This window comes from Stenella coeruleoalba (genome assembly GCF_951394435.1).
Source record: "Stenella coeruleoalba genome assembly, contig: scaffold_135, whole genome shotgun sequence".
In the NCBI taxonomy this organism is placed as follows: Eukaryota; Metazoa; Chordata; class Mammalia; order Artiodactyla; family Delphinidae; genus Stenella; species Stenella coeruleoalba.
The window spans coordinates 534,323-545,855 of record NW_027645944.1 but is presented as its reverse complement, the minus strand read 5'-3'; positions in this window follow the sequence as shown (position 1 = coordinate 545,855).

Sequence of the window (11,533 nt, the reverse complement as noted above, 5' to 3'; positions counted from 1 at the left end):
TAAAACCAGAGATTGAAATGAGCACAGATAAAGTTCCTTAAGCCAAATATGGAATAGACAAGAGCTACTCCTTGCTCAACGAAATGGACTCAACACCGCATATTAAACGCCTAAGAATGTACCTGACTAGTAAGTATCTTAAAACCTATGGATTGCTATGTCTCCGAAAGAGAATCAAGCATGTGTACAGGGGCATAAACGCAGCAGTGATAGGATTGGAGAGGTTCGGTGAGCAAATGAAGACCCTTTGAAGTCATATTGCATGGTACCCATTCCACGGGTTTCAACTACCCAGGTTTAAGGTATTCTTCCTTCAGCTAAAACATGCATGTGGAACCTAGAGTATGATCAACCATGTGATCGGGAGACGTGTTCAAATATGTCTCAGTTTTCCTCCCCTGGTACTCGGGTGCAACATTCCAGACGCTTTACTAACACTCTCCCCACTTGGAGAGTCAGTCCCTTTAACCTCCTGTTTGGCCCAGTTTGCAATTTCTGCGGAAGATGAACAGGAATAGCGAGAACCAATGAGAGGCTAGCTGGAGGTGTCTGGACGGGCAAATTTAACTCTCATTTCCCACCAGGAAGAGGAATTAACCAAAGGCTCAGCATGCCGGGCCGGAACCAGATTAGGGCCTGAAGCCATCCTGCGGTGTTGCGGCCAGGTCACAAGAAAGCGAGTTGAAGAAAGGAGCTCAGGGGCACTGTAATTCACAAACCTGCAGAGTTATAAATGACAGCTATCGTCCAAAAATAGACTGAAGTAAGGCTGCCAAGAGGACTTGAAAGCGGGGCAGAATTGCAGGAAACCGATTTCAGGAGGTAGACTGCAATTGCATTGAAAGCATAGGAAAAGAGGCAGAACGTCCACAATGATGCACTTGGCCAAAAAGGTTGTATGCGTTTTCTCCTGAATATATTCAGGAAAAAACGCATACGCCCTTTTTGGCCAACCAAGCAAGCTTGCAAAGGAAATCTGCACTACAATGAAGTCTCACTTCCCCCCGGCCAAAAGGGCCATCTGAAAAAAGTGTAAAATCCAGAAAGGCAGGACAGGCCATGGAGAACTGGGAGCCTTGTTATGCTGATGGGCGGGATGTAAATTGCCAACAACCACTCGGGAGAAGTGTATGGTGTTTCCTGAAACATCTAAAAAACAAAGCAACAGAGCCTAGGGCACTTCCACTTATGGTCCTATAGCTTAGGGAAATTAAAATCAAAAAGACACAGCCACCCCAAAGTTTGGAACGGCTCTGTTTACAAGAACCTCGTTTACAGTACAAGTTCAACATCGCAGAAAGTGAAAAATGGATAAAGAAGTTGTGGTATTTACTTACAAAGCAATATCACTCAGCAATGAAATCTGTGTCATCAGGCCCTTAGCAGCACAATGAGTGGATTCAGGTACGATGATTCTAACTGAAATAAGTCACACAGAAAAAGAAACATCATAAGATATCAGTAATACACGGAATGTAAACTTGGCTACACAGGAACTGAATTACAGAACAGAACAGGGTCTCAAATTTAGAAAACCAACTTATGCTTGCTTAAGGGGAAAGGTGAGTTGGGGTGCTGCATAAAACCAGAGATTGAAATGAGCACAGATAAAGTTCCTTAAGCCAAATATGGAATAGACAAGAGCTACTCCTTGCTCAACGAAATGGACTCAACACCGCATATTAAACGCCTAAGAATGTACCTGACTAGTAAGTATCTTAAAACCTATGGATTGCTATGTCTCCGAAAGAGAATCAAGCATGTGTACAGGGGCATAAACGCAGCAGTGATAGGATTGGAGAGGTTCGGTGAGCAAATGAAGACCCTTTGAAGTCATATTGCATGGTACCCATTCCACGGGTTTCAACTACCCAGGTTTAAGGTATTCTTCCTTCAGCTAAAACATGCATGTGGAACCTAGAGTATGATCAACCATGTGATCGGGAGACGTGTTCAAATATGTCTCAGTTTTCCTCCCCTGGTACTCGGGTGCAACATTCCAGACGCTTTACTAACACTCTCCCCACTTGGAGAGTCAGTCCCTTTAACCTCCTGTTTGGCCCAGTTTGCAATTTCTGCGGAAGATGAACAGGAATAGCGAGAACCAATGAGAGGCTAGCTGGAGGTGTCTGGACGGGCAAATTTAACTCTCATTTCCCACCAGGAAGAGGAATTAACCAAAGGCTCAGCATGCCGGGCCGGAACCAGATTAGGGCCTGAAGCCATCCTGCGGTGTTGCGGCCAGGTCACAAGAAAGCGAGTTGAAGAAAGGAGCTCAGGGGCACTGTAATTCACAAACCTGCAGAGTTATAAATGACAGCTATCGTCCAAAAATAGACTGAAGTAAGGCTGCCAAGAGGACTTGAAAGCGGGGCAGAATTGCAGGAAACCGATTTCAGGAGGTAGACTGCAATTGCATTGAAAGCATAGGAAAAGAGGCAGAACGTCCACAATGATGCACTTGGCCAAAAAGGGTGTATGCGTTTTCTCCTGAATATATTCAGGAAAAAACGCATACGCCCTTTTTGGCCAACCAAGCAAGCTTGCAAAGGAAATCTGCACTACAATGAAGTCTCACTTCCCCCCGGCCAAAAGGGCCATCTGAAAAAAGTGTAAAATCCAGAAAGGCAACAGGCCATTGAGAACTGGGAGCCTTGTTATGCTGATGGGCGGGATGTAAATTGCCAACAGACACTTGGGAGAAGTGTATGGTGTTTCCTGAAACATCTAAAAAACAAAGCAACAGAGCCTAGGGCACTTCCACTTATGGTCCTATAGCTTAGGGAAATTAAAATCAAAAAGACACAGCCACCCCAAAGTTTGGAACGGCTCTGTTTACAAGAACCTCGTTTACAGTACAAGTTCAACATCGCAGAAAGTGAAAAATGGATAAAGAAGTTGTGGTATTTACTTACAAAGCAATATCACTCAGCAATGAAATCTGTGTCATCAGGCCCGTAGCAGCACAATGAGTGGATTCAGGTATGATGATTCTAACTGAAATAAGTCACACAGAAAAAGAAACATCATAAGATATCAGTAATACACGGAATGGAACCTTGGCTACACAGGAACTGCATTCCAAAACAGAACAGGGTCTCAAATTTAGAAAACCAACTTATGCTTGCTTAAGGGTAAAGGTGAGTTGGGGTGCTGCATAAAACCAGAGATTGAAATGAGCACAGATAAAGTTCCTTAAGCCAAATATGGAATAGACAAGAGCTACTCCTTGCTCAACGAAATGGACTCAACACCCCATATTAAACGCCTAAGAATGTACCTGACTAGTAAGTATCTTAAAACCTATGGATTGCTATGTCTCCGAAAGAGAATCAAGCATGTGTACAGGGGCATAAACGCAGCAGTGATAGGATTGGAGAGGTGCGGTGAGCAAATGTAGACCCTTTGAAGTCATATTGCATGGTACCCATTCCACGGGTTTCAACTACCCAGGTTTAAGGTATTCTTCCTTCAGCTAAAACATGCATGTGGAACCTAGAGTATGATCAACCATGTGATCGGGCGACGTGTTCAAATATGTCTCAGTTTTCCTCCCCTGGTACTCGGGTGCAACATTCCAGACGCTTTACTAACACTCTCCCCACGTGGAGAGTCAGTCCCTTAAACCTCCTGTTTGGCCCAGTTTGCAATTTCTGCGGAAGATGAACAGGAATAGCGAGAACCAATGAGAGGCTAGCTGGAGGTGTCTGGACGGGCAAATTTAACTCTCATTTCCCACCAGGAAGAGGAATTAACCAAAGGCTCAGCATGCTGGGCCGGAACCAGATTAGGGCCTGAAGCCATCCTGCGGTGTTGCGGCCAGGTCACAAGAAAGCGAGTTGAAGAAAGGAGCTCAGGGGCACTGTAATTCACAAACCTGCAGAGTTATAAATGACAGCTATCGTCCAAAAATAGACTGAAGTAAGGCTGCCAAGAGGACTTGAAAGCGGGGCAGAATTGCAGGAAACCGATTTCAGGAGGTAGACTGCAATTGCATTGAAAGCATAGGAAAAGAGGCAGAACGTCCACAATGATGCACTTGGCCAAAAAGGGTGTATGCGTTTTCTCCTGAATATATTCAGGAAAAAACGCATACGCCCTTTTTGGCCAACCAAGCAAGCTTGCAAAGGAAATCTGCACTACAATGAAGTCTCACTTCCCCCCGGTCAAAAGGGCCATCTGAAAAAAGTGTAAAATCCAGAAAGGCAACAGGCCATTGAGAACTGGGAGCCTTGTTATGCTGATGGGCGGGATGTAAATTGCCAACAGACACTTGGGAGAAGTGTATGGTGTTTCCTGAAACATCTAAAAAACAAAGCAACAGAGCCTAGGGCACTTCCACTTATGGTCCTATAGCTTAGGGAAATTAAAATCAAAAAGACACAGCCACCCCAAAGTTTGGAACGGCTCTGTTTACAAGAACCTCGTTTACAGTACAAGTTCAACATCGCAGAAAGTGAAAAATGGATAAAGAAGTTGTGGTATTTACTTACAAAGCAATATCACTCAGCAATGAAATCTGTGTCATCAGGCCCGTAGCAGCACAATGAGTGGATTCAGGTATGATGATTCTAACTGAAATAAGTCACACAGAAAAAGAAACATCATAAGATATCAGTAATACACGGAATGGAAACTTGGCTACACAGGAACTGAATTACAGAACAGAACAGGGTCTCAAATTTAGAAAACCAACTTATGCTTGCTTAAGGGTAAAGGTGAGTTGGGGTGTTGCATAAAACCAGAGATTGAAATGAGCACAGATAAAGTTCCTTAAGCCAAATATGGAATAGACAAGAGCTACTCCTTGCTCAACGAAATGGACTCAACACCCCATATTAAACGCCTAAGAATGTACCTGACTAGTAAGTATCTTAAAACCTATGGATTGCTATGTCTCCGAAAGAGAATCAAGCGTGTGTACAGGGGCATAAACGCAGCAGTGATAGGATTGGAGAGGTTCGGTGAGCAAATGAAGACCCTTTGAAGTCATATTGCATGGTACCCATTCCACGGGTTTCAACTACCCAGGTTTAAGGTATTCTTCCTTCAGCTAAAACATGCATATGGAACCTAGAGTATGATCAACAATGTGATCGGGAGACGTGTTCAAATATGTCTCAGTTTTCCTCCCCTGGTACTCGGGTGCAACATTCCAGACGCTTTACTAACACTCTCCCCACTTGGAGAGTCAGTCCCTTTAACCTCCTGTTTGGCCCAGTTTGCAATTTCTGCGGAAGATGAACAGGAATAGTGAGAACCAATGAGAGGCTAGCTGGAGGTGTCTGGACGGGCAAATTTAACTCTCATTTCCCACCAGGAAGAGGAATTAACCAAAGGCTCAGCATGCCGGGCCGGAACCAGATTAGGGCCTGAAGCCATCCTGCGGTGTTGCGGCCAGGTCACAAGAAAGCGAGTTGAAGAAAGGAGCTCAGGGGCACTGTAATTCACAAACCTGCAGAGTTATAAATGACAGCTATCGTCCAAAAATAGACTGAAGTAAGGCTGCCAAGAGGACTTGAAAGCGGGGCAGAATTGCAGGAAACCGATTTCAGGAGGTAGACTGGAATTGCATTGAAAGCATAGGAAAAGAGGCAGAACGTCCACAATGATGCACTTGGCCAAAAAGAGTGTATGCGTTTTCTCCTGAATATATTCAGGAAAAAACGCATACGCCCTTTTTGGCCAACCAAGCAAGCTTGCAAAGGAAATCTGCACTACAATGAAGTCTCACTTCCCCCCGGCCAAAAGGGCCATCTGAAAAAAGTGTAAAATCCAGAAAGGCAACAGGCCATTGAGAACTGGGAGCCTTGTTATGCTGATGGGCGGGATGTAAATTGCCAACAGACACTTGGGAGAAGTGTATGGTGTTTCCTGAAACATCTAAAAAACAAAGCAACAGAGCCTAGGGCACTTCCACGTATGGTCCTATAGCTTAGGGAAATTAAAATCAAAAAGACACAGCCACCCCAAAGTTTGGAACGGCTCTGTTTACAAGAACCTCGTTTACAGTACAAGTTCAACATCGCAGAAAGTGAAAAATGGATAAAGAAGTTGTGGTATTTACTTACAAAGCAATATCACTCAGCAATGAAATCTGTGTCATCAGGCCCGTAGCAGCACAATGAGTGGATTCAGGTATGATGATTCTAACTGAAATAAGTCACACAGAAAAAGAAACATCATAAGATATCAGTAATACACGGAATGGAACCTTGGCTACACAGGAACTGCATTCCAAAACAGAACAGGGTCTCAAATTTAGAAAACCAACTTATGCTTGCTTAAGGGTAAAGGTGAGTTGGGGTGCTGCATAAAACCAGAGATTGAAATGAGCACAGATAAAGTTCCTTAAGCCAAATATGGAATAGACAAGAGCTACTCCTTGCTCAACGAAATGGACTCAACACCCCATATTAAACGCCTAAGAATGTACCTGACTAGTAAGTATCTTAAAACCTATGGATTGCTATGTCTCCGAAAGAGAATCAAGCATGTGTACAGGGGCATAAACGCAGCAGTGATAGGATTGGAGAGGTGCGGTGAGCAAATGTAGACCCTTTGAAGTCATATTGCATGGTACCCATTCCACGGGTTTCAACTACCCAGGTTTAAGGTATTCTTCCTTCAGCTAAAACATGCATGTGGAACCTAGAGTATGATCAACCATGTGATCGGGCGACGTGTTCAAATATGTCTCAGTTTTCCTCCCCTGGTACTCGGGTGCAACATTCCAGACGCTTTACTAACACTCTCCCCACGTGGAGAGTCAGTCCCTTTAACCTCCTGTTTGGCCCAGTTTGCAATTTCTGCGGAAGATGAACAGGAATAGCGAGAACCAATGAGAGGCTAGCTGGAGGTGTCTGGACGGGCAAATTTAACTCTCATTTCCCACCAGGAAGAGGAAATAACCAAAGGCTCAGCATGCTGGGCCGGAACCAGATTAGGGCCTGAAGCCATCCTGCGGTGTTGCGGCCAGGTCACAAGAAAGCGAGTTGAAGAAAGGAGCTCAGGGGCACTGTAATTCACAAACCTGCAGAGTTATAAATGACAGCTATCGTCCAAAAATAGACTGAAGTAAGGCTGCCAAGAGGACTTGAAAGCGGGGCAGAATTGCAGGAAACCGATTTCAGGAGGTAGACTGCAATTGCATTGAAAGCATAGGAAAAGAGGCAGAACGTCCACAATGATGCACTTGGCCAAAAAGGGTGTATGCGTTTTCTCCTGAATATATTCAGGAAAAAACGCATACGCCCTTTTTGGCCAACCAAGCAAGCTTGCAAAGGAAATCTGCACTACAATGAAGTCTCACTTCCCCCCGGTCAAAAGGGCCATCTGAAAAAAGTGTAAAATCCAGAAAGGCAACAGGCCATTGAGAACTGGGAGCCTTGTTATGCTGATGGGCGGGATGTAAATTGCCAACAGACACTTGGGAGAAGTGTATGGTGTTTCCTGAAACATCTAAAAAACAAAGCAACAGAGCCTAGGGCACTTCCACTTATGGTCCTATAGCTTAGGGAAATTAAAATCAAAAAGACACAGCCACCCCAAAGTTTGGAATGGCTCTGTTTACAAGAACCTCGTTTACAGTACAAGTTCAACATCGCAGAAAGTGAAAAATGGATAAAGAAGTTGTGGTATTTACTTACAAAGCAATATCACTCAGCAATGAAATCTGTGTCATCAGGCCCGTAGCAGCACAATGAGTGGATTCAGGTATGATGATTCTAACTGAAATAAGTCACACAGAAAAAGAAACATCATAAGATATCAGTAATACACGGAATGGAAACTTGGCTACACAGGAACTGAATTACAGAACAGAACAGGGTCTCAAATTTAGAAAACCAACTTATGCTTGCTTAAGGGTAAAGGTGAGTTGGGGTGCTGCATAAAACCAGAGATTGAAATGAGCACAGATAAAGTTCCTTAAGCCAAATATGGAATAGACAAGAGCTACTCCTTGCTCAACGAAATGGACTCAACACCCCATATTAAACGCCTAAGAATGTACCTGACTAGTAAGTATCTTAAAACCTATGGATTGCTATGTCTCCGAAAGAGAATCAAGCATGTGTACAGGGGCATAAACGCAGCAGTGATAGGATTGGAGAGGTTCGGTGAGCAAATGAAGACCCTTTGAAGTCATATTGCATGGTACCCATTCCACGGGTTTCAACTACCCAGGTTTAAGGTATTCTTCCTTCAGCTAAAACATGCATGTGGAACCTAGAGTATGATCAACCATGTGATCGGGAGACGTGTTCAAATATGTCTCAGTTTTCCTCCCCTGGTACTCGGGTGCAACATTCCAGACGCTTTACTAACACTCTCCCCACTTGGAGAGTCAGTCCCTTTAACCTCCTGTTTGGCCCAGTTTGCAATTTCTGTGGAAGATGAACAGGAATAGCGAGAACCAATGAGAGGCTAGCTGGAGGTGTCTGGACGGGCAAATTTAACTCTCATTTCCCACCAGGAAGAGGAATTAACCAAAGGCTCAGCATGCCGGGCCGGAACCAGATTAGGGCCTGAAGCCATCCTGCGGTGTTGCGGCCAGGTCACAAGAAAGCGAGTTGAAGAAAGGAGCTCAGGGGCACTGTAATTCACAAACCTGCAGAGTTATAAATGACAGCTATCGTCCAAAAATAGACTGAAGTAAGGCTGCCAAGAGGACTTGAAAGCGGGGCAGAATTGCAGGAAACCGATTTCAGGAGGTAGACTGGAATTGCATTGAAAGCATAGGAAAAGAGGCAGAACGTCCACAATGATGCACTTGGCCAAAAAGGGCGTATGCGTTTTTTCCTGAATATATTCAGGAAAAAACGCATACGCCCTTTTTGGCCAACCAAGCAAGCTTGCAAAGGAAATCTGCACTACAATGAAGTCTCACTTCCCCCCGGTCAAAAGGGCCATCTGAAAAAAGTGTAAAATCCAGAAAGGCAGGACAGGCCATGGAGAACTGGGAGCCTTGTTATCCTGATGGGCGGGATGTAAATTGCCAATAGACACTCGTGCGAAGTGTATGGTGTTTCCTGAAACATCTAAAAAACAAAGCAACAGAGCCTAGGGCACTGCCACTTATGGTCCTATAGCTTAGGGAAATTAAAATCAAAAAGACACAGCCACCCCAAAGTTTGGGACGCCTCTGTTTACAAGAACCTCGTTTACAGTACAAGTTCAACATCGCAGAAAGTGAAAAATGGATAAAGAAGTTGTGGTATTTACTTACAAAGCAATATCACTCAGCAATGAAATCTGTGTCATCAGGCCCGTAGCAGCACAATGAGTGGATTCAGGTATGATGATTCTAACTGAAATAAGTCACACAGAAAAAGAAACATCATAAGATATCAGTAATACACGGAATGTAAACTTGGCTACACAGGAACTGAATTACAGAACAGAACAGGGTCTCAAATTTAGAAAAACAACTTATTCTTGCTTAAAGGTAAAGGTGAGTTGGGGTGCTGCATAAAACCAGAGATTGAAATGAGCACAGATAAAGTTCCTTAAGCCAAATATGGAATAGACAAGAGCTACTCCTTGCTCAACGAAATGGACTCAACACCCCATATTAAACGCCTAAGAATGTACCTGACTTGTAAGTATCTTAAAACCTATGGATTGCTATGTCTCCGAAAGAGAATCAAGCATGTGTACAGGGGCATAAACGCAGCAGTGATAGGATTGGAGAGGTGCGGTGAGCAAATGAAGACCCTTTGAAGTCATATTGCATGGTACCCATTCCACGGGTTTCAACTACCCAGGTTTAAGGTATTCTTCCTTCAGCTAAAACATGCATGTGGAACCTAGAGTATGATCAACCATGTGATCGGGAGACGTGTTCAAATATGTCTCAGTTTTCCTCCCCTGGTACTCGGGTGCAACATTCCAGACGCTTTACTAACACTCTCCCCACTTGGAGAGTCAGTCCCTTTAACCTCCTGTTTGGCCCAGTTTGCAATTTCTGCGGAAGATGAACAGGAATAGCGAAAACCAATGAGAGGCTAGCTGGAGGTGTCTGGATGGGCAAATTTAACTCTCATTTCCCACCAGGAAGAGGAATTAACCAAAGGCTCAGCATGCAGGGCCGGAACCTGATTAGGGCCTGAAGCCATCCTGCGGTGTTGCGGCCAGGTCACAAGAAAGCGAGTTGAAGAAAGGAGCTCAGGGGCACTGTAATTCACAAACCTGCAGAGTTATAAATGACAGCTATCGTCCAAAAATAGACTGAAGTAAGGCTGCCAAGAGGACTTGAAAGCGGGCAGAATTGCAGGAAACCGATTTCAGGAGGTAGACTGGAATTGCATTGAAAGCATAGGAAAAGAGGCAGAACGTCCACAATGATGCACTTGGCCAAAAAGGGCGTATGCGTTTTTTCCTGAATATATTCAGGAAAAAACGCATACGCCCTTTTTGGCCAACCAAGCAAGCTTGCAAAGGAAATCTGCACTACAATGAAGTCTCACTTCCCCCCGGTCAAAAGGACCATCTGAAAAAAGTGTAAAATCCAGAAAGGCAGGACAGGCCATGGAGAACTGGGAGCCTTGTTATGCTGATGGGCGGGATGTAAATTGCCAACAGACACTCGGGAGAAGTGTATGGTGTTTCCTGAAACATCTAAAAAACAAAGCAACAGAGCCTAGGGCACTGCCACTTATGGTGCTATAGCTTAGGGAAATTAAAATCAAAAAGACACAGCCACCCCAAAGTTTGGGACGCCTCTGTTTACAAGAACCTCGTTTACAGTACAAGTTCAACATCGCAGAAAGTGAAAAATGGATAAAGAAGTTGTGGTATTTACTTACAAAGCAATATCACTCAGCAATGAAATCTATGTCATCAGGCCCTTAGCATCACAATGAGTGGATTCACGTATGATGATTCTAACTGAAATAAGTCACACAGAAAAAGAAACATCATAAGATATCAGTAATACACGGAATGTAAACTTGGCTACACAGGAACTGAATTACAGAACAGAACAGGGTCTCAAATTTAGAAAACCAACTTATTCTTGCTTAAGGGTAAAGGTGAGTTGGGGTGCTGCATAAAACCAGAGATTGAAATGAGCACAGATAAAGTTCCTTAAGTCAAATATGGAATAGACAAGAGCTACTCCTTGCTCAACGAAATGGACTCAACACCGCATATTAAACGCCTAAGAATGTACCTGACTAGTAAGTATCGTAAAACCTATGGATTGCTATGTCTCCAAAAGAGAATCAAGCATGTGTACAGGGGCATAAACGCAGCAGTGATAGGATTGGAGAGGTTCGGTGAGCAAATGAAGACCCTTTGAAGTCATATTGCATGGTACCCATTACACGGGTCTCAACTCTCCAGGTTTAAGGTATTCTTCCTTCAGCTAAAACATGCATGTGGAACCCAAGTATGATCAACCATGTGAACGGGAGACGTGTTCAAATATGTCTCAGTTTTCCTCCCCTGGTACTCGGGTGCAACATTCCAGACGCTTTACTAACACTCTCCCCAATTGGAGAGTCAGCGCCTTTAACCTCCTGTTGGCCCT